At 35.6% G+C, this 21,818-nt stretch overlaps 1 protein-coding gene and 1 non-coding gene across 19 annotated transcripts in view; one reads left to right on the top strand and one right to left on the bottom strand.

Annotated features, from left to right (window-relative positions):
• Positions 1-21,818, bottom strand: part of NRXN1 (neurexin 1) — a 1,279,091-nt gene that overhangs the window by 1,027,022 nt on the left and 230,251 nt on the right. The gene's annotated exons all lie outside the window — the stretch shown is intronic.
• LOC136332682 (U6 spliceosomal RNA) lies at positions 19,693-19,799 on the top strand. Its single transcript, XR_010730847.1, has one exon. It is a non-coding gene; the product is annotated as a U6 spliceosomal RNA (small nuclear RNA).

The raw sequence follows: 21,818 nt of genomic DNA on the forward strand, positions 1-21,818 counted from the left end.
CCTGCAGCCAAGGCTCCATTGGAGCAAAGTTGGCCTGGGCACCGAGGATGATTCTATGGCCTCCACCTCAAATGCTAAAATGGCTCTGGTTGCAACGGAGCAATGCCCCAGACAGGCAGAACATCACCATCTAGTGGGCATGCCAGGTGGATCCCAGTCCATCGCCTGTGGGAGTCGGTCTCCCTGTCTTCCTGATTCTTACTCCAGAAAAATATGTAAAAAAGATACTGCTATAAAACCAATGAATGCTACCTACAACTGAATAATTTTATTCTTCTAAAGGATTTTGAAAGGTAGCCGCAAATTGTCCTAAACACAGCACTTATATATGTGTACACACACACATGCACACACGGGAAGAAAGTTTCTGAATTAAATAATAATATTTTGCAGTATTTTGGAACTTCAGAGTGAACCAAAGGATATTTATTTTTGAGTTGGAGTGTTTCTTTGAAGAGTCAACACCTGATACTTCAAAAATGTTAATCTTTCCAATACATATTTTGAATGCAGAGATTTATTTTATAATATAAACAAGCAAAGTTAAGTGGCAGTATTAGTAGAAATTGCTGGCTAAGTTCCATATATACAGAGTGGGGTAAAAGTAGGTTTATAATTATTAGTATGGAGAAATGCAACAATTAACAAATAATAATACAAGAATAAACTCTTTGTTTCACATACTCACAACTTAAAACCTACTTTGGCCCCAAGTTGTTCATTCAATTTTCTCTAAAAAATTTATCTTGCTTGACACAACACAGAAATGAATCAGAATAATAAATAAACTTTAATAATATGATTCTTATTTATAATATAACATAAAATTTAATATATTATTATTAATATAATAATAAATAATATTTTAATAAAAATGTTTGCATTTTACTCTGAGAACATTAATAAAGAAATACATACCTTAGAAAGTGGTGCAGATAACCTAAAGTAATTATGGGAGTAGGTAGTTTTCCGTAAATAATGATCTCCTTACAAAGTTAAAATATGCCAATTATATTTCAATAAAGTTGGGAAACAATAATTGTTGGTCTGCAGACAAATAGAGTATGACCTTTTTGCTTCTATTCTTTAAACACAACATATGTCTTTCCTCTCAAAATACTGTTAAAGTATAGTAACAAGTTGCTTGTAAATCACTGTGACTTAACTTTGAAATTTCTAAAACCTTTTGAAAACTGGAACTGACTAACCATCTCTCAGTTGCTCATTTACTTAAATACATTTGTCTTTCCTAAATCTTATCATTATTGCCTACAACCAATATAGGAACGTATCTGTCCTAGACCACAATATCACATGGCTGGTTTCTGAATATACAATAAGTGATGCCAAATACAAGAAATCAAGATGCAGACTTCTCTTTACCAGTGAGAATGTTTATGCCACATTTATATGATGAAAATTGTGCTAAAGATCTACACATGGTTCTCCAAAACATATATAGTGACAACCAGTATTCTAGTTATTTCTGAATGTTCTGCTAGACAGCTCTCAAGAGCACAGATATTCTTTCATAAGGGGAAAAAAGGGTGATACTAAAATTTATTATCTGAGCTCATAGACTTAAAGAAATTGCAGTACCTTAAAAGCCTTTGTATAAACCTTTATGTGACTTTAATAATAAAAATAATAATCTGAAGGACATCTTCAGAAAGTCAAATATGTGAGATAAACATGTCCAATGAATAAGCTATTTTCTATTGAAATAAATAGCACTTCATCAATTTTTTTAAAGTATATTTTATTTTTCCTTTAACAGTTTATTAGTGATGTCAATCTAAAGTAGAAATGTGACTTCATATTTTATGAGATTGGGTAGAAAATGAAAAATTCAGAAATCATTAAGAAATTTCAATATATATAGAAGTGAAGGGATTAAGCAAAGAAAAAAAAAACCCTCGTAGACACAGACACTGTATGGGGATTATAAGAGAGAAACGGGGTGGGAGAGGTAGAAGGGGGTAGAGGGAGATTCATGGTGATGGAAGGAGACTTGACTTGGGGTGGTGAACACACAATAAAATACACAGATGATAAATTATATTATAGAAATGTACACCTGAAATCAATCTAATTTTATTAACTAATCACCCCAATACATTCAATAAAAAGTTAAAATAATCATACATAAAAGTATGACAACTTGTGATTATGTGGCCTAGATGGCTAGCGATTCTACTTTTATCTAAATGTTACAGAGTTCTACCTTTGCATGTATACCTTGTGCATCCAGTTTAAAACAGAATTTTAATTTTACTTTTCAAAGAACTCAGTTACATATTGTTATTTTATTTAAACATTTTGTTTCATGCAGTATATATTTAAATTATACTACTATATGAAACCATCAAAATATCAAGTCACCAGTCACTTCTGTGATTTTACAGAGAAGATTATATAGATGTAAAATGACTGACATAAAGCAACATGTGCTTACCAACATGAGGGTGAATTGAATATTATATAAAAATAATATCTATGTGTGCAAATAATATATAAAATGAGTGAACACATACACACACACACACAATCAAACTGTTTCTCTCATAAGGTCAAGATGAAAAAACAAAAAACAAAAACGAAAAAAGAGCACTAGAAATACATCCAAAAATTATAGAAAAAGTTTCTATGCAAAGACATAGAGAAGTCCTGATTTATGTTTTAAGAAAATTTTTTCTTTATCAGTGTCCGATATGGTTAACAGAAACCAAGTTTTCAACAAACAATAATGAATGTAATTACACTGCTCACAAAAATTAAGAGATATTTCAAATGAATATGAAGCGATAAAAAAATATTTGGTATTTTTTATTAAACAAGAACATCAGAAAAGCAAAAGTTGTTAGATTATGCAAATGAGATGCAAATAACTATTGTGATTGAGTAACAAGTGACATATTACTTGGTGTGAACAAAAGCATGTCAAACTAGACAAGGGTGCCACACATTGACTGTTCAGTAGGGTGTATGGTCACTCAAGACTGTCAAAACACACTGACAGCGATGGGGCACGGACAGGAGCAGATTGTGCAGCAGTTCTTGTGGGATCCTCTGCCACTCTTGTTCCAGGGCAACTTCCAGCTCAAGAAATGTTGTGGGAGGCATTGGAGGGTTTGACAGACATCTTCCCAGTGCATCACAAGCATGTTCAAGGGGATTCAGGTCTGGAGAACGTGAAGGCCAGTCCATGCTTTCGATTCCTGCCTCCTGTAGCATGTTATTAACGAGATGTGCACAGTGGGGCCTTGCACTATCGTCCATGAAAAAAAAGTTGTTTCCAACTGCTCCAGCATAGGGTACCACTATAGGGTGCAGGACCTCATCTGATATCTGACAGAGTCAGTGATCCATTTCTGATGATGTGGAGGTCGATACGACCACCAATGCTGATGTAAGCCCACACCATGATTCTACCATCCCCGAAGAAATCTCTTTCTCGCATGGAACACGGATTTTCCTATGTTCCTCATTTACGCAAGATCAGGACACAATGATTGTCAGGCTGCAGACGGAACCATGACTCATCTGAGAGAGGACAGTTGACCCACTCATCACAGGTCCAATGACAATGCTCATCAGCCCACCTTCTCTACAGGTTCTATGTTGTTCAGCAGATAACAGAATGCATACAATTGGTAGCTGGGCATGCAGTCCAACATGATAGAGCTGATTTCGTATGGTCTGGGTGCATATATGTAGTCTAGTGGCAGCAAGAAATGTCCCGCAGCTTTGTTGCATTGCTGTACCAGTTCTTTCTTGCCAATAAGGTCAAGTAGCCGTCATCTCTTGCTGTTGTGGCAGATGGGCGACCCTGCCCTCGTCTTCTTTGTACTATGCTAGTATCCTGAAGGTGATTCTACATCTGCTAATCATGCTTTGGGATGCTCCAAGTGCTGTTGCCACTGTTATCTGTGTTTGACCAGCTTCAAGACGTCCTATGGCTCTCTAGGCTTCTCATTCAGGCAAATAGTGTTGCAGGGGCATTGCAAGGGCTGGGAAATTGCAGGATGTGCACTTTCAAGATCAGGGAATGTGCAGATACTCCAGTACTTTCAGCCTTTTGTATAGTGCATTTTCAACAATGACATAAACGTTGGTTTTGCATCTCATTTGCATAATGAAACAATTTTCTTTGACTTGTTATTTGCTTCTTTTTTTTTTTTTTCTGAAGTGAGAAGCAGGCAGGCAGAGAGACAGACTCCTGAATGTGCCAGACTGGTATCCACCTGGCATGCCCACTAGAGGGTGATGCTCAGACCATCTGGGGCACTGCTCTGCTGCAACTGGAGTCATTCTAGCACCTGAGGTGGAGGGCATGGAGCCATCTTCAGCGACCAGGTCAACTTTGCTCCAATGGAGCCTTGGCTGTGGGAGGGTAAGAGTGAAATAGAGAGAAAGGAGAGGGAGAAGGGTAGAGAAGCAGATAGGTGCTTCCCCTGTGTGCTCTGGCCAGGAATCAAAATCAGGACATACACACACTGGGCTGACACTCAACCACTGAGCCAACTGGCCAGGACCTTGTTTGCTTTTCTGATGTTCTTGTTTAATAAAAAAAATCAAATGCTTCTTTTTTTATCATTTCATATTCATTTTGAAATATCCCTTGATTTTTGTGAGCAGTTTATTATATACTGAATATTTCAAAAAAAAATAACTCAAGGTAATATTAACCTCTTAGAACTTACTTCTGTTGGCATTTGTTTTAAAAACCTACACAGATACTTGAAGGAAAGATTATTGACAATTTTCACTTAGCAATATATGTAAATATTTTTGAGTTTTAGTAGGAAAGGCACTTTGCCTAAAAGCAATGAAAGGAATCACTAAGAGAAATACAGATGAATCTCATTAAAAATTTTAAAAAATATCTAGGTCATAAAACAGCATCAAGAAATGAACAGAGAAATAATAAATGGGTGAAAAGATTATATTGTACAGAACATAAAAGATGAATAGTTTTCACAAATATTATACTTTCAAAAAACAGTACAAGAATGTAAAGAACAATGGAAAAACTGGCAAAGTACAAATTCATTTTACAAAAAATTTAAAAATAGCTATTAATATTTATAAAATATTTAATTAAACTTAGAAATATGAGTTAATACAGAAAAAATATGAAATATATATAAATGTGTATATAGGTATATATAAAAACATGAATATGTATAGATATAGACATATAAAATGATTCTATTTTATACTTCCCTCTGGGTAGATATATAGGTCATATATAGAGATATGTATCTACAGTTGCATTTGGTAATGGATACAGTATGTACTATGTATATACACTCTTTCTATATAAAATATATAATAGTTGTTATATTGCTAGATAAAACCATCTAAATATCAAGTAACTGGTTACTTCTAATATTTTTAAAAAGGAAATTCTGTAAATATAACACAATCTTTGACATATCTCAATTTACATATGCATATATAAAATATATTTGTATATACTATATGAAATGTTATAAGTAGGCATATACATGTCTCTTTTCACATATATGTCCATATATAAATATATTTTTTCACATATATACACACACATGTATACATTATTCAGCTATTATTGAAGGAGAAGAATGAATAATAAAAAATAAAAGAAAAATAAAAAACCAGGAGGAACTAAACTGATACTGCATTACTGGGTTTGTCTAGGTCATATGAAAATGGTTATATTTATTTTTTATTTTATTTTTTTAAAGAAAAGTCCTTTTCTTATTTTTTAGATTTTATTTATTTATTTTTAGAGAGAGATGGGAGGAGAGAGGTGGGGGTGGGAGGAGCAGGAAGCATCAACTCCCATATGTGCCTTGACCAGGCAAGCCCAGGGTTTTGAATAGAACGACTGTCTGTCAGCCAATGAAATTTCCCCACATCATATCAACTCGACCACCCTACCAACCTTATAAATTACCCCCACGTGGATCCCGGGGGCAACTTCTCTGACCCCCGTCTCGCGGACCAGAGAACATCATTGGGGAAGAGCCCTACTAAATAAAGCTTTTGCTATTCCACACTTTGTGGCTATGCCCTTCCTTCTTCCTCAGCGGGGAAAATACCTTACAGTAAGAAAACGGATGCTTATTGGCAATTTCATATGGCTTTAATACTTTCTAAAGTGCAGTTTTATGCATTGTCCCATTATCTATGCCATAAGAAAACATTTTATTCACACTACAGAAAAAACCCCATAAAAACCGGGTTCTAAAGAGTAATTGCTAAATCTTTTTTTTTTTTTTCATTTTTTTAATAAATTTTTATTAATGGTAATGGGATGACATTAATAAATCAGGGTACATATATTCAAAGAAAACATGTCTAGGTTATTTTGTCATCAAATTATGTTGCAAACCCCTCGCCCAAAGTCAGATTGTCCTCCGTCACCCTCTATCTAGTTCTCTGTGCCCCTCCCCCTCCCCCTAACTCTCTCCCTCCCTCCCTCCCATGTCCTCCCTCCCCCCGCACCCTTGGTAACCACCACACTCTTGTCCATGTCTCTTAGTCTCATTTTTATGTTCCACCAATGTATGGAATCATGTAGTTCTTGTTTTTTTCTGATTTGCTTATTTCACTCCTTATAATGTTATCAAGATCCCACCATTTTGCTGTAAATGATCTGATGTCATCATTTCTTATGGCTGAGTAGTATTCCATAGTGTATATGTGCCACATCTTCTTTATCCAGTCTTCTATTGAAGGGCTTTTTGGTTGTTTCCATGTCTTGGCCACTGTGAACAGTGCTGCAATGAACATGGGGCTACATGTGTCTTCACGTATCAATGTTTCTGAGGTTTTGGGGTATATACCCAGTAGAGGGATTGCTGGGTCATAAAGTAGTTCTATTTGCAGTTTTTTGAGGAACCACCATACTTTCCTCCATAATGGTTGTACTACTTTACAGTCCCACCAACAGTGAATGAGGGTTCCTTTTTCTCCACAGCCTCTCCAACATTTGCTATTACCCGTCTTGTTGATAATAGCTAATCTAACAGGGGTGAGGTGGTATCTCATTGTAGTTTTGATTTGCATTTCTCTAATAACTAATGAAGCTGAGCATCTTTTCATATATCTGTTGGCCATTTGTATCTCTTCCTGGGAGAAGTGTCTGTTCATGTCCTCTTCCCATTTTTTTATTGGATTGCTTGTTTGTTTGTTGTTGAGTTTTATGAGTTCTTTGTAAATTTTGGATATTAGGCCCTTATCTGAGCTGTCATTTGAAAATATCAGTTCCCATATAGTTGGCTGTCTGTTTATTTTGATATCAGTTTCTCTTGCTGAGCAAAAACTTTTAATTCTGATGTAGTCCCATTCATTTATCTTTGCCTTCACTTCTCTTGCCATTGGAGTAACTACATCAACCAGGTATGTTAAAGGAGTGGTGCTTTGATTGCAGGGTGAAGATGTGAATGTGCGAATGCAAAGCCATTATCCTAGATGAGATACACGTTTCCATATTCCCTCAACAGCCCCACCACCAGAAAAACTATTGTGATGATAACCATGGAGTCTTCCTTCAGTGAACTGCTAATTATCCTTTTTGGTGCTTCTATTATTTCATTATTATGACTTAAACAACACATTTGCTATTCTCACTAATCTATTTTTTATTAAGATTAAAGGGAAGATCATAATCCAGCATTATCCAAATAATAATAAATCTCTTGTTCTTAATAAGAAAATAAAAAATTGAGAGCAACAATTTGTGAAAATTTAATTTGGGTCTTTCATTCCATTTTAGGGTAACTATGACAACTGCATAGAAAATACAGCAGCCATGAACTTCATCAGTGATAATATATGACCAGGCTTTCTTCTCAATTTTTTAATTAAAGTAAGTTATAAAACTTTATTAATTATCAAGGTTGAGTAATATCTAAGACTTCCAGATCTTTCTACTTTTTATTTCTGAAAACCTGCATATCTATTGTGAAGTTAATGCCTACACCAAGAATGACTGTGTCATTGCTGTTGTTGTTTTATTCTACCACTTACTTACATATTTACCTAGCAAACACAGAAAGAGTTTGGGATGTACATTCTGGAAGACCACAAAAAGAATCCAGGGAATAGAGTATAATTTCTAGGAGTGTACTGTACCACGTAAAACCCCTTCACTTCTATCTGCCTATTTCCCTTTCTACATTTCCATACATATCAAATTAAAATTCTGCCTAAAATTTGGAGACATTCTCTTATACCACTTGCAAATACTACTTCAAAGTTCTCATGAGAAGATTTAAAATAATTGAAGCCCTTAAAATAAAGTTCTTATTTTAAAAATATAAAGAAGTAGTTCATACATTTTATTGCCACAAATTTATTATTTTTTGAGGTCAACTAGCAAACTCAAATATCGTTTTGTATCCTCCTTATTTGCCTAGCATTTTCTTGAGAATATAGTGGACACCATTTGTTTGATTTCATTATTTATTTCAAAGGGGAGAAAGTTCAAACAAATTTGGAAAACAGTATGTTAATGCAGTTTCTGTTTCCATATCATAGAACCAGAAGGTGCATAAAGGAGAATGCTTAGAACTATGTCACATAATTGCAACATCTATGAGTCAGAATTCTTAGAATTATGTTACAACTGGAAGAAGAATCATTCTTTCCCTTTATACCTTTTTTCTTTACAAACAACTTACAGCTATTTACCTTGACCATGCTTTCAATTGTCCTATTTCACCCCTATTGAAAAGTCTACTCCTTCTTTTATATGAGCAAATTATATTTTTGAAACTTCCTCATCATTTAAAACAGGTGCACTCTGAGTGATTACATGTGTAGTGTACACAAATCAAGACAGACACGAGTCTCCAGTGTACAAGTATGTTAGACATTGTGACAACAAAGGCAGTGGTAATTACAAAAGACCTATTGACATAACATGTTTTCTAACTCCCATTAGGAGGATGTAGGGTTTTTAAACTTGTTATTTGATCAGAATAGAGGGGGTGAGGTAATTAAAATCTGTACCAGTCTTCTATGTGATATACTATAAGAAAGTAACAATATGGAGAGGTACATTTCAGGCACTGGGTCACCTCTGTGTCTTATAAGTCTCTTTGTTATTTAAGAACCCTTCCTGACCTGTGGTGGCGCAGTGTATAAAGCATTGACCTGAAATGCTGAGGATACCAGTTCAAACCCTGAGTTTGCCTAGTCAAAGCACATATGTAAAGCAACTACTGTAAATTGATGCTTTCTGTTCCTTAACCCTTTCCCTCTCTTTTTCTTTCTCTCTAAAATCAATAAATAAAATTGTAAACAGAATCTATGGCATTTAATCTGATTTCTATTTTTATATTGTTAAAATGTTTATACCCACATTCCTCATACTTCTTGGGAAGTGCTGTAAAATAATTTTAAAATTTGTGATCCTTTAATAAACTTTACCTTAAAAGCATGAATAAAATAAGTGTCATAACTATCGTAAAAACTGTGTGTGTGTGTGTGTGTGTGTGTGTAAAAGGGTTGCAGGAGAAAGAGGGAGAGAAACAGAAATATTTTTAAAACACATACTTAACAACTGGCTTAACTAGTCATCAAAGCAAAGTATCATTTTCTTAAAATTATATTAAATAATCAAGTTTTGCAAAGACTCAGAATTTTCTATCTGAAAGACCCTCAGAGCCCACCTTCCTGCAGAACAAACCATACATAAGCCTATCCAGAAAATGTTAGATTATCTCTCTTCAGAGGACCCCACGTACATGAACTAGTTTAACTTCTGGAAAACAGTCCAGTGTTCATGGGTCCTCTTTCACTATACCTGGACAGACTTCAACTTGTAAACAAGTATGATTGGAAGAATAATTAATCCAACCAAAACACATGAATATAGATATTATTCTTTTTAATTGCATTAGTTCTAAAATATTGCATTTCATTTTATTTTCTAAAAACCAGAGCCCTGTGCTTTCTTCTTGTTAAAATAAACACATTTGATAATAGTGTGTCAAAGTCACATTGGAAAACACCAAATTGGAAAAATATATACATCTCTATATTTATTGCAACGTTATTTAAAATAGCCACTATTTAGAATCAGTCCAAGTGTCCATCAGTAGATGAGTGGATAAAAAAGCTGTGGAACATTAACACAATAAAATACTACTTGGCTTTAAAAAAAAGAAAGAAAGAAAGAGTCTGACCAGGAGGTGCAGTGGATAGAGCGTCGGACTGGGATGCGGAAAGACACAGGTTCAAGACCCCAAGGTCACCAGCTTGAGCGCGGGTTCATCTGGTTTGAGAAAAAGCTCACCAGCTTGTTCCCAAAGTCACTGGCTCGAGCAAGGGGTTACTTGGTCTGCTGAAGGCCCGCGGTCAAGGCACATATGAGAAAGCAATCACTGAACAACTAAGGTGTTGCAATGCACAACGAAAAACTAATGATTGATGCTTCTCATCTCTCTATTCCTGTCTGTCTGTCCCTGTCTATCCCTCTCTCTGACTCTCTCTCTGTCTCTGTAAAAAAAAAAGAAAATCTTAGCCTTTTTGACAGCATTGATGGACCTAGGGAGTATTATGCTAAGTGAAATAAGCCATTCAGAGAAAGACAAGTACCACATGATTTCACTCATATGCAGAATCTAATAAACAAAATGAACTAACAAGCAAAACAGAAACAGACTCATAGATAGAGAGCAGATTAACTGCTGTTGAAAGGTATTGCTGGGTGGGGATTGGTAAAGGGACTGAGCAAAAATGGAAAAAGAAAAGAAAACCCTCATGAACACAACTAACACTGTGGTGATTGCTGGGGGGTGAGGGGAGATGGGGGAAGGGCAAATGATGGATAAATGGTGATGGATGGAGACTTGACTTGGGGTGATGAACACACAATACAGTGTACATAAGATGCATTATAGAACTGTAAACTTGAAACCTATATAATTTTATTAACCAGAGTCACCCCAATAAATTCAACAAAAAGGAAAATAAATAAATAAGTAAATATGACAACAACCTCCCCCCCAAAAACAATAAAAGTAGGAAAAGAAAAATAAATTTTTAAAAATCTTAGTGACTTTGAAAACACTGAATCTTTGCTAAATCATGGCCACAGTCACCCTAGCAGTAAAAAAAAATTTTAAAAAGTAACAAGGCAACAAACAAAAAACTTGCTTGTTCATTCAGCCATACAATAATGACTGTAATCCCTGACTCATGAGTATTTGCCAGTTGACACTGAATTGAGCTCACTTTGCTCATAAAAATGCCTTTGCTTGCAATTTCCATTTCCATTATACCACACAGACCCATGCTCGGATTTACCAGCACCACTCTGTTTACTTGTTAATAGACATGGCTTCCATCTACACATGCTGGTCACAGGTCACTTTGCCTTTAAATTTAATTGCAAACTCCCTTACAAAATAAGTACAGCAAAATCATAAATATTGAAATGATTGGTCAGCAAGGATAGATTAACTGGGGCTCCTTTTTTTATTATTCTAAGTATATCTTTAACAGCCCCTGTATGTCACTCTCTTTGCCACAGGGATGAAATGGGAAAGAGAGAGCCATTAGTGATTTGGAAAATTGCTCTGGTGCACACTGATTTCTCTCCTCCTTAAATTCTTGTTGAATTCATTACTTATTCTATTTGGGTTAGAGCAGAACTGCTCTCCAATAGTGTCTGTTTCCCCATTAGATTATCTGACATTGTTATTTATTTTCTATCGCGACTTCCTATACAGGACTGTATCCCCCATCACCTTACTGCTTGAGTGATTCCAAATAATTGAACTCAGATGACTTTTTTTGTAGTTAAGTGAAAGTGGCCTTTTGACAAGAGAGAGAAGAACTTTGACCGTGGCATTATTTAGCTCTACTGCTAAGGACCTATTCTGACACCACGGAAACTATTTTTCAACCATTTATTAAATTTATTGAACAGATGATATATTCACAAAGCTCAAAAACCAAAAAATACAAAAATAAAATAAAAAACACCACAAAACCATTTTGCAGTCTTCCTCCTACCCTTCGTCCTCCTTGTATCCTTTCTGGGTGTTCCTGAGAAGTACACAGCAATGTCTAAAGTTTCCCAGCACCACTAAATAAGAACATTATTCTGTTTTCAGTTGCAATAAAGGAGGAAGACCTAGAATGGTTTCAGGCGTAGGTTTTTAGGTACTGCCTGTCAGTCAATGATCAGAACCATTGCTGATTTCTCAAAAGTCAATTAGCCAACCACTGAGACAACCAGTCAAGTTTTTATTGAGCACCCATACAGACTAAAATTATGTTATGGGTTATAGAGAGAACAGGAATAAAAGACCACCTGAAGTTATTAATTTTAAAACACATATGTGGAAAATCACCATATCTATATAAAATTCTCAATAAGAGTCTTTTCTAATTAAGCAAGTGTGAGATGTCCAATATACATTTATCCCTACCAACATATTTAATTATTTTGAGCTTGGTGGAACTTTAGGTGACATCAATGCCAATCTACTCATCTAACTAATGAAAAAAACTGACATTCAGAGAAGCAGTAAGGTTTAGTGCTAAGAACATGGATTCAGATTAAATCCTAACAGTATCATTTAGCAGCTGTATGACTTTGGGCAAACTACCTAACCACTTTATGCTTAATAATCCCATCTGTAAAATGGGCATAATAATTGTATCTCATAAGATTTGAGAGTTTATTATAAATATATGTGTCAATATATGTTATAGCTAAGAGGAATGTCTGACATGAAATGAACACTATAGAAGTCCACACCAGAATCATGATAGGTTTAGTGGCTTGTGGAAGATGAAATAGCTGCCCAAGTGGATAGAGCATCAGACTGGGATGCTGAGGACCCATGTTCAAAACCCCAAGGTTGCCAGCTTGAGTGTGCTTATCTGGTTTGAGCAAGGCTCACCAGCTTGAGCCCAAGGTTACTGGCTTGAGCAATGGGTCACTCACTCTACTGTAGTCCTTCCGCCCCGGTCAAGGCACATATGAGAAAGCAATAAATGAACAACTAAGGTGTTGCAACAAAGATGCTTCTCATCTCCCTTCCTTCCTGTCTGTCTGTCTCTCTCTCTCTCTTTTTCTTTCTCTCTATCTGTTCTGTCACACACACACACACACACACACACACAAGAAATAGCTAAATGGAATAGAAGGGCTATTGGATGATAGAATTTGGTATTGAATTATTCATTACAAACCATTAAAGAAATATCAAATTCATAATAAAGTAATGGCACAGTGATCAAGTGAAAAAAAGAATCTAAGAAAATTAGAGTTCATGAAAGTGATATTTGCATTGTGGGTTGAGTTTGCTCAGAAATAAACAGAAGTCAAGAAGGTAGGCAGACAAGCAGGTTTTCATATGTATTATTGGGCCAGGAGACAGGTCTTAGAGACTTCAAATCTGCTCCAGCTGGAATACTTCCTTTTGTTTTTCAGGAAAAAATAAGAATGAAAAGTAAGGCTATTCATAAGCAATACCTAAATGTCTGGGTAGAAAGACACTTTAAACTCTAGCTTAACTTTCAATCATGAATGGCAAATTCTCATCTTTGTTTTACTTGATAATCTAGTGCATTTGATTTAAAAGCATTAATTAGCAAAAATAATAAAATAAAAATGAATGAGTTATTGTTCATCTGTTCATATGTGAGTACTAACATCAATTTTATTTATTTATATTTTTTTATTTAGTAAATTAAATTTAACAGGGCAACATTGATCAAGAAGAGTAAATAGATTTTGGGTAAACATCTCCACATCATTTAGACAGTCGATTATGTTATGTACCTATCACCCAAAAGCAAATCATCCTCTGTCACCTTGTATTTGTCTCTCTTTATTCTCTTTCTCTAACCCCTTCCTCTTTCCCCGAACTCCCACTCCCATTCCCCTCCCCCTGGTAACCACTGCACTCTTATTTATGTCTATGACTAACATCAATTTTAGAATATATAAAATGTTTGAAAGTTTAGTAAAAGATTGCTTCTTACTTTAAAATTAATTTTTAATTTTTCCTTTATATCCAGTCATAAAATAATTTTATCTGAATATCTAAACTATCACTGAATGTGGTGTTTCAAAGTAATAATTCATTCCTTTCTTGAAGAGAAAATGGATAGTAAAGCTTATAAGTACCACTGATCTTCAATTTTCAGATTAGTTGTGTTTAAGGAACTGAACAAATAACAGGGAAGTCCTTAAAAATAAATATATTTCCTGTAAGAAATACATATATATATAAGAAATACATATAAGAAATACAAATACATATATATATATATATATATATATATATATATATATATATCATATCTTATGGAGTTCCTGCCTTTTGCATAAGATGGGCCACCTACAGGATGCAGTAAGCCTATATAGCCTTTACAGACATGGCAGCCAAATATAATCAAGCTGAGCTAACAAGGAATAGAAAGGAATCTATTTTATCCAAGATTTAATTCTGAGAAATAGGAAGAAGGGGAAAATTTATGTTGCACATTATAAATTAACAACCTTGCTAATGCTCCATAGTCCTTCCGGTATTAAATACTCATTGTAATTCCTCTTTCCTACCAAATTTAATGTACTGTGGGAGCTAGTTAGCAAAGTTATAAAAATAATAAGGTAGTTAAGGATCTTTCTGCCAGGACAGTTTAAGTCCCTACCTGGAATTTAGAACCCAGTCTCCTAATTAAATTACAGACAAATATTTATTTACAGTTATTGTTTATACATTCTAATGGATTAATTTGATTGAATCTCTGACTTATCGGTTACCGAGCAAAATTACAAGCAATGGAAAGGGTGAATGATTGTATTTCCAGCACTCAACCACTCAACTTCATTAGACAAAGAAACTGTACAAGTCAATTATCAGTGTGCACTTGCACCATGGAAACCCAGCACCTCTGAACCTGAAAGGCTTATGTTTGTAACTTTCATTATTTGTATATAAATGATGGGCTAAATAGCTCTTTCAGAAGTCATTAAGCACAGTGTTGTCAAATATATTTAGTTGTCATACAATTTTGAGGACTAATAAGAGATGATTTAAAATCTAGTCCAAACTTGTCTGTGAAAAGAAAGACTAAGGTATCTACCTATGGTCCTAAATCATCATAGTAAGCTGGAAGTGGTGAAGATTTAGAATAATAAAAATATTTTATGGGCCTGACCGGGTAGTGGACAGAGCATTGGACTGGGAAGCAGAGGACTCAGGTTTGAAACCCCAAGGTCGCTGGCTTGAGTGTGAGCTGATCTGCCTTGAGCTCATCAGCTTGAGTGCAGGGTTGCTGGCTTGAGCAAGGGGTCATTCGTGCTGCTGTAGTCTCCCCTGCCCACTCAAGGCACATATGAAAAAGCAATAAAAAAACAACTAAGTAGCCGCAGCGAAGAATTGATGCTTCTCATCTCTTTCCCGTCCGTCCCTATCTGTCCCTCTCTCTATATCTCTCTCTGTCTCTGTCACAAAAAAAGTAATTAAAAAATAAAAAAATTAAAAATATTTTATGGGAAAGAACAATAGAAAGTAACAATACCTACCATCATATAGCTCTAGTAACATAAAAGCTTTACTTGATAAGTAAAATCAGAGTAGATAATAAATGCTAGCTAACCTTTGTTACTATAATTAATGGTATAGGCAAAATCAAGAGCCACATTCCTGACTCACATGGTACTGCTTTCTTTGTGGATAAATTTTGTTTTCTCAACCTAAACTGCAGGGCAAATTAAAACAAGTCTTGTTTCAGCAAAGCACACAGAGTTTTGTCTGTATGCTAATCAAGTTTGCTAAACTGCCCTCAATACTTCTAGAAGATGAATGTTGGGCAAACGAGTATGTTAGGCTTGCTTGCTTGTACTTTGCCTGATTGGTGCCTGAGCACAGGACAGCACCACATGTGTATAGTCCCTGTAAGGCTGCAGGTGCTTGCCCTCAGGGCAGCAGATTGTAGATTGCAGATTGCCTGCCACCATTGGGGGTCCATTTTTTGCTATTGTTTGCTAGAGAATGGTCCCCCCTCCCCCATCTGTTTTGCTCATCATCCCAGACAATGAGAAGAGTTTTTCCCTGCCTGCTTCCTTGTCTGTTACTGTGGGACCCTAATAAACAGAATGGCCCCTCATTTTCTGGCTCTACATGTTTTCTACTGTCTGCCCAAATCCAATGTGTACCTGCATGGCTATGCCCACTAGCCTTACTAGGAATAATGAATGTTAGGTCTTAGAGAAAACACAAAATAATGCTGGATCCACAGTAAATGTTTAGTAATTGGCTATTTATTTCTTGACTCGAGAAAGCCCACAAAATGAAGGATTCAATGTTAAAGATTCAAACTGGGATTGATGAGTGAGATCAATCAGGAAAGGTTACCATCCTGGAAGTGAATTTAAATTCTTGTGTCCTTCACATCTGCATCAAATGTTTCTGCAACATGATGAGCTGACTCTCCTCTTTGTGGATGGCAACACCGAGGGACACCTGTGGTGAGCTTTGTCCCCTCCTACCACCACAATGTCCAACTGACCCTGTGAATAAGGGATAAGAAATTATGTGGCCCGACTGTCTATCACAGAAATAATCTCCTGCTTATAGAGCAGTATTTGCTGCAGAGAATGATAAGGAAAGAGGAAAGAACCACAGCTATTCCTATGGAGTCACCTAACTATATATTTTCACTGAAAAAAGGGGGCATGATATTATGAAATTATGGGCTGAATAGACAGGACAAATTATATTTATGAAAAATTATCTAAACAAAGACTGTATGACTAGAGTGTGGTATTACATTATTGCTATAGTTTAAGCCCATTGATTGTTTGTATGTACAAAAACAGATGTACAAAGCTATCAAAAAGGCATTTTATACCGATTTTAATGGTATGACTACTACTCTTTGGATCATTTTCTCTCAATTTTAAACATAACAGATTTAGGGAAACATAATACATAAAAAACTTACCATTCCTAAAATTTTATAATTTTATAATTCTGATCATAACAATAGCTTTTAAAACACTAGTGTGGTTTGAGCTGTGTGACTCCCTGAGATCAGAACATACTAGGAAGCAGAAAAGGCAAATAGAGGCCTGGCCTAATTGCTAAACAAGTAAGTATGTTGAGGCCAGAGGCACCATCAGAGGGTCAGGCTCATACACAAAATAATAGTCACTATTTGAAGCCTCTCGGTAAACTGGGGGTCCAGACAGGAGTATAGCCATTTCTTCAGGGAAATACCAGACTAAAACAGTCTGGCCCTGTTGGAGTCAGATATAAAGCAAGTGGACAAGTAAGAAAAGCCAGAACCCCAGGGTCAGTTCTTGGAGAGGTACTTGCTGATTGGTGAGATAAATAATAGCAGAAAACACTTGCTTAAAATGCATCAAGCTAACTGCAAAATAAAGAATAGGTGAAGGCATCCAAAATTTATTGTAACTCTTTGAAGCTTGGATACTAGACTTCTCTTGTGTACTTAAACCGACTTCAGGCAAGTGACAGACCATAGGGAAGGGTGAGGAAAATAAATCAATAAGTTAGTAAATAAATTGGCCTGCCTTTGAATAATTGGCTACCACCATTCTGTCCTGGATGCTTGCAATGTATCCATAGCTTATTCATTTATTTAGTAAAAACATGTTCTGTGGTAAAAACAAAACAAAACAAAACAACAAGTTTGGAGTACATAAGAAATAGGGAAAAAAATCAATAAGACTGGAACAAAATGAATGAAGATGAGTGAGGTATGAGGCAGCCTTGGGTCACAGAGAGAGGAAGGTGCCAAGTCACAGATCTAGAATAAGAGGTTCATTTTAGAGAAAGTTAGATTGGAAGCTTTTCCAGTCATGTTGCTTTTGGATGATGGTCGCTTGATTAGGGTTGTTGCTTTGGAAATGAAAAAAAAAAAGACAATAATTTCGAAATATGTTTCAGAAGGGCAGTCACATGAACTTCCCATTGGAGCATATGTGTACGCATGTGTGCTTGTATGTGTGTGTGTTTTGTTTTAGGAAGAGAATCATTGAGAAATCGAGGTTGACTTCTAGGTATTTGGCTTGAACAAGTAGGTAGATGGTAGTAGCATTAATTGAGACAAGATTTCTCAGAAATGATGACCATAAAAAGAGAAAATAATAGCTCTGTTTCTGCCCTGAGAAATTGGAGATATCTCTTAGACTAATACTAGTGGAAATGTCAAATAGGTAACCAATGATATAAATTAAGAGCTCATTACAAAGATCAAGATTAAATCAATACATTTGGGATTCGCCAGTACATACATGGTACGAAAAGCCACAGTATAATGGGCTGAAAAAGTCTTATTACAATGCAGCAGGATGCTTAGCACAGAAATGCCGTCATTGTTACTATTACTGCAACTCATGCCTGATTTCATAAATATTACAATATAAGATTTGGTTATAATTTATTGTTTCATAGCAGTTAATTATTTTTAATTTTGGGAACCTACAATAGAAGCAAATAATTTGTATATTTATAAAATGCTTTAGGGAGATATAAGTTAATACTTAGTATTCCAAATGACACCACTCTTATGAGCAATAAATATGACCCTCTGGCTATAATACTGGGGAAAAAAAAAGAAAAACAAAGTAAACTCTTTTAGAGACTTATTTTCAAATGTCAGCATAGCAATAAATTATTGATTTCCCCATCTAAAATTAACATTTTTATTTATAAAGTACTTTAAACTCTCAGTAACATAATATGTAACTTGGCTTTAACAGACCATTTTATTTAAAAGAATTCTACAGTTTGAATGAAGCCAGTTAAGTGTGTTCTGTGTGTCTTCTCAGTCTGCCTTAGTAAGCCTCCCAATGTGAGTTTTGTTCTACTTGCTCTCGGGGAAACTGCACAGGAAACCGGAGAATACTGCCTTCTGGAAGAAAAAAAGTGAGCTCATTCCTTTATGAAGTCTCTGGCTGTGGCCACATGGAACACAGCATCCGTTTATAGATTCTTCTAATGGGTACCAAGCCATTGTCTGGGCTTGTAATTCTCTGTTGGCAAAGACAGCTCATTTTTATTTGTGCTCTCCAATACTTTGAGTTACCAATACCTACAGACCTGGATTATGAAAAATTATCTAGAGAAGTGAAAAGAATTAAAATTTGAAACAATTCAGGAGCTTGGCAGAAAGAGGGAGGAGGGAGGCCCACATTACCTTGAAAAAAGAGTATTCTGTGAAAATGAACAAAGCCCCATGTTCTCTTTTGAATAATAAAAACACTCATCCTCATACTGACACAACACAGGGATTTTATTATCCATTGTCACACACAGTAGTTTTATTAGTACCTATTCAAGACTAAGCTAATTTAAAAGCACTTGAAAACTTAGGCAGGTATTTTTTAAATGAAAAAACTCAAAAGCTCTCTGAATCGTGTCCTGTCTTCTGTAAATAAAATAAGGCTCTGCTCTTTCTTTAGTCTTATAACACAATCACTTACATATGACTTGCCTGTACCAGGATCATGGTCATCATTCTCTAGGGCAACAATGTTCCCTACTTCATCAGACGTTTGTGACATGCACGGTCTTTTTTGCCTAATTTTAACAGCGTAGTCATTTAATGTTATAGTACATCTCCTCCCATATTAGGTCTCTATGTCTCATTTAGTTTCTCTTAAAATTTAAAGAAATATAGTCACTTTGGAAAACTGATAGGGTGCTTGCTTTGGTAGCACATATACGAAAATTAGAAGGATACAGAAAAGATTAGCATGATCCCTGTGCAAGGATGACATGCAAATTCATGAAGCATTCCATATTTTCAGATAACAAGTGTTGGAGAGGCTGTAGAGAAAAAGCAACCCTCAAACACTGATGGTGGGAATGCAAATGATTAAAACCATTATGGAAGAAAGTATGGTGGCTCCTCAAAAAATTAAGAATAGAATTACCATATGACCCAGCAATCCCTCTACTGGGTGTCTACCCCCCAAAACTCAAAAACATTGGTACGTAAAGACACATGCACAACCATGTTCATCACAGCATTATTCACAGTGGCCAAGACATGGAAACAACCAAAGTGTCCCTCGATAGAGGGTTGCATAAAGAAGATGCGGTACATATATACAATGGAATACTACTCAACCATAAGAAATGATGACATAGCGTTGTTTACAACATGGATGGACCTTGATAACATTATACAGAGTGAAATAAGTAAATCAGAAAAAGCTAAGAGCTGTATGATTTCACATATAGGTGGGATATAAAACTGAGACTTATGAACATAGATAAAAGTGAAGTGGTTACCAGGGTAAGGGAACATGGGGGAGGGGGAAGAGACTTCAGTGAATGGGAAGGGGTAAGGAGAAGGGGAAGGGTGTAAAGAGGGACAAATATGAGGTGATGGAAAATGATTTGACTTTGGGTGATGGGCACACAACATAATCAACAGTTCAAATGCTATAGAAATGTTCACCTGAAACTTATGTACTCTTATTGATCAATGTCACCATTAAAGTTAATTTCCTAAATAAAATTTTAGAATTAAAGAAAAAAGAAAAACTGATGGGGTTCACTGAAGCTCAACATAACTCCATGACTTAGACTTTTTATATCTAAATATAGATGTAAAATATTCAAAATAGCACAAAACTGAACATTACCTAAATGTGCCCAAATTGTGCAATCTACAACTTCATGCAACAATATGGAGAAATCTCAAGAACAGATTGTTCAACAAAAGATATTATATAATAGAAATTTTAGTGAGTGCTTTCATTATACAAACTACTACTACCTAATCTTAAATAATGTAACAGGTTTGAGTAAAATAATTGGAAAATACTGGGTAATGTGAATGTGTATGATTTCTATACAAAATACAAAACCAGTCACAAGTGAACTGTGTTTCTAGAAAGCAGAGTAGTGGTTACCCTAAATGGGTGGGGGGCTAGTGAGTGGAAGGGGGCAGGAGGGGCTTCGGAAATATTGCTATTGTCCTTGGGTTTGTCCTGGTGCTGGTTACACAAATGTATTCAGTTTGTCAAATTAATCAAGATGTATAATTAGGGTATATATAATTAAGATATGTGTAATTAAGATTTATAATTAAGACATTCTCATATTGATATTATAGTTCAATAACAATTTTAAAAGCTTGAAGTTTATGTGGACACTGACAGAGTTGGAAGAGATAGCTGCATACCAGGTGTACAGATCAAGTCCCTGTTTACCCACATTATTCACCTCCCGTGCCCCCCTGTCCCTGACAACAGGCTTGGCTATATGCCTTGCCCTCATCAAAGAAATGTGGAGTAGGAGTGAGCAATCCTTCTAAGCTGACGTTCTAAGAGTTGGTTCACCAATATCTCTTTTCTCCCTCTCCCAGCACTGTATCCCCAAATAAAGACAGTATGAAAGGGAGCCAAAGCCCTGTTGGGCTTTTCATAGGAGCAAAAAATGTGTACCTTTCTTGTGGGAAGTCATTGAGATCTTATCCTAAATTACCAGGTCTGAGTACCATTTTCACTTCTCTGAACACAAAGAACAAAATTATTTATACTTGTCCTGTATATTCCCAGATCTCACTTAGTTTAATGTTTCACTCTGTGCCCTTGTCTCATGGTCTTTCTTAAGCACTGTCATAGCTCTATAGGCCTCCAGATATCATCTGTCCACTTAGTGATGATCAGATCCCCATATTTCATTCAGCTGAATAAATTATTTACAACGAATGCTGAACTCCCACGGGATGAGGAGCTTGATCACCTCATAATTATCTTTTCTTACTTGAAAACAATTTTTTTAAGAGAGAGAGGGACAGACAAAGAGGGAGAG

Source organism: Saccopteryx bilineata, chromosome 3 (genome assembly GCF_036850765.1).
Source record: "Saccopteryx bilineata isolate mSacBil1 chromosome 3, mSacBil1_pri_phased_curated, whole genome shotgun sequence".
Taxonomy (NCBI): Eukaryota; Metazoa; Chordata; class Mammalia; order Chiroptera; family Emballonuridae; genus Saccopteryx; species Saccopteryx bilineata.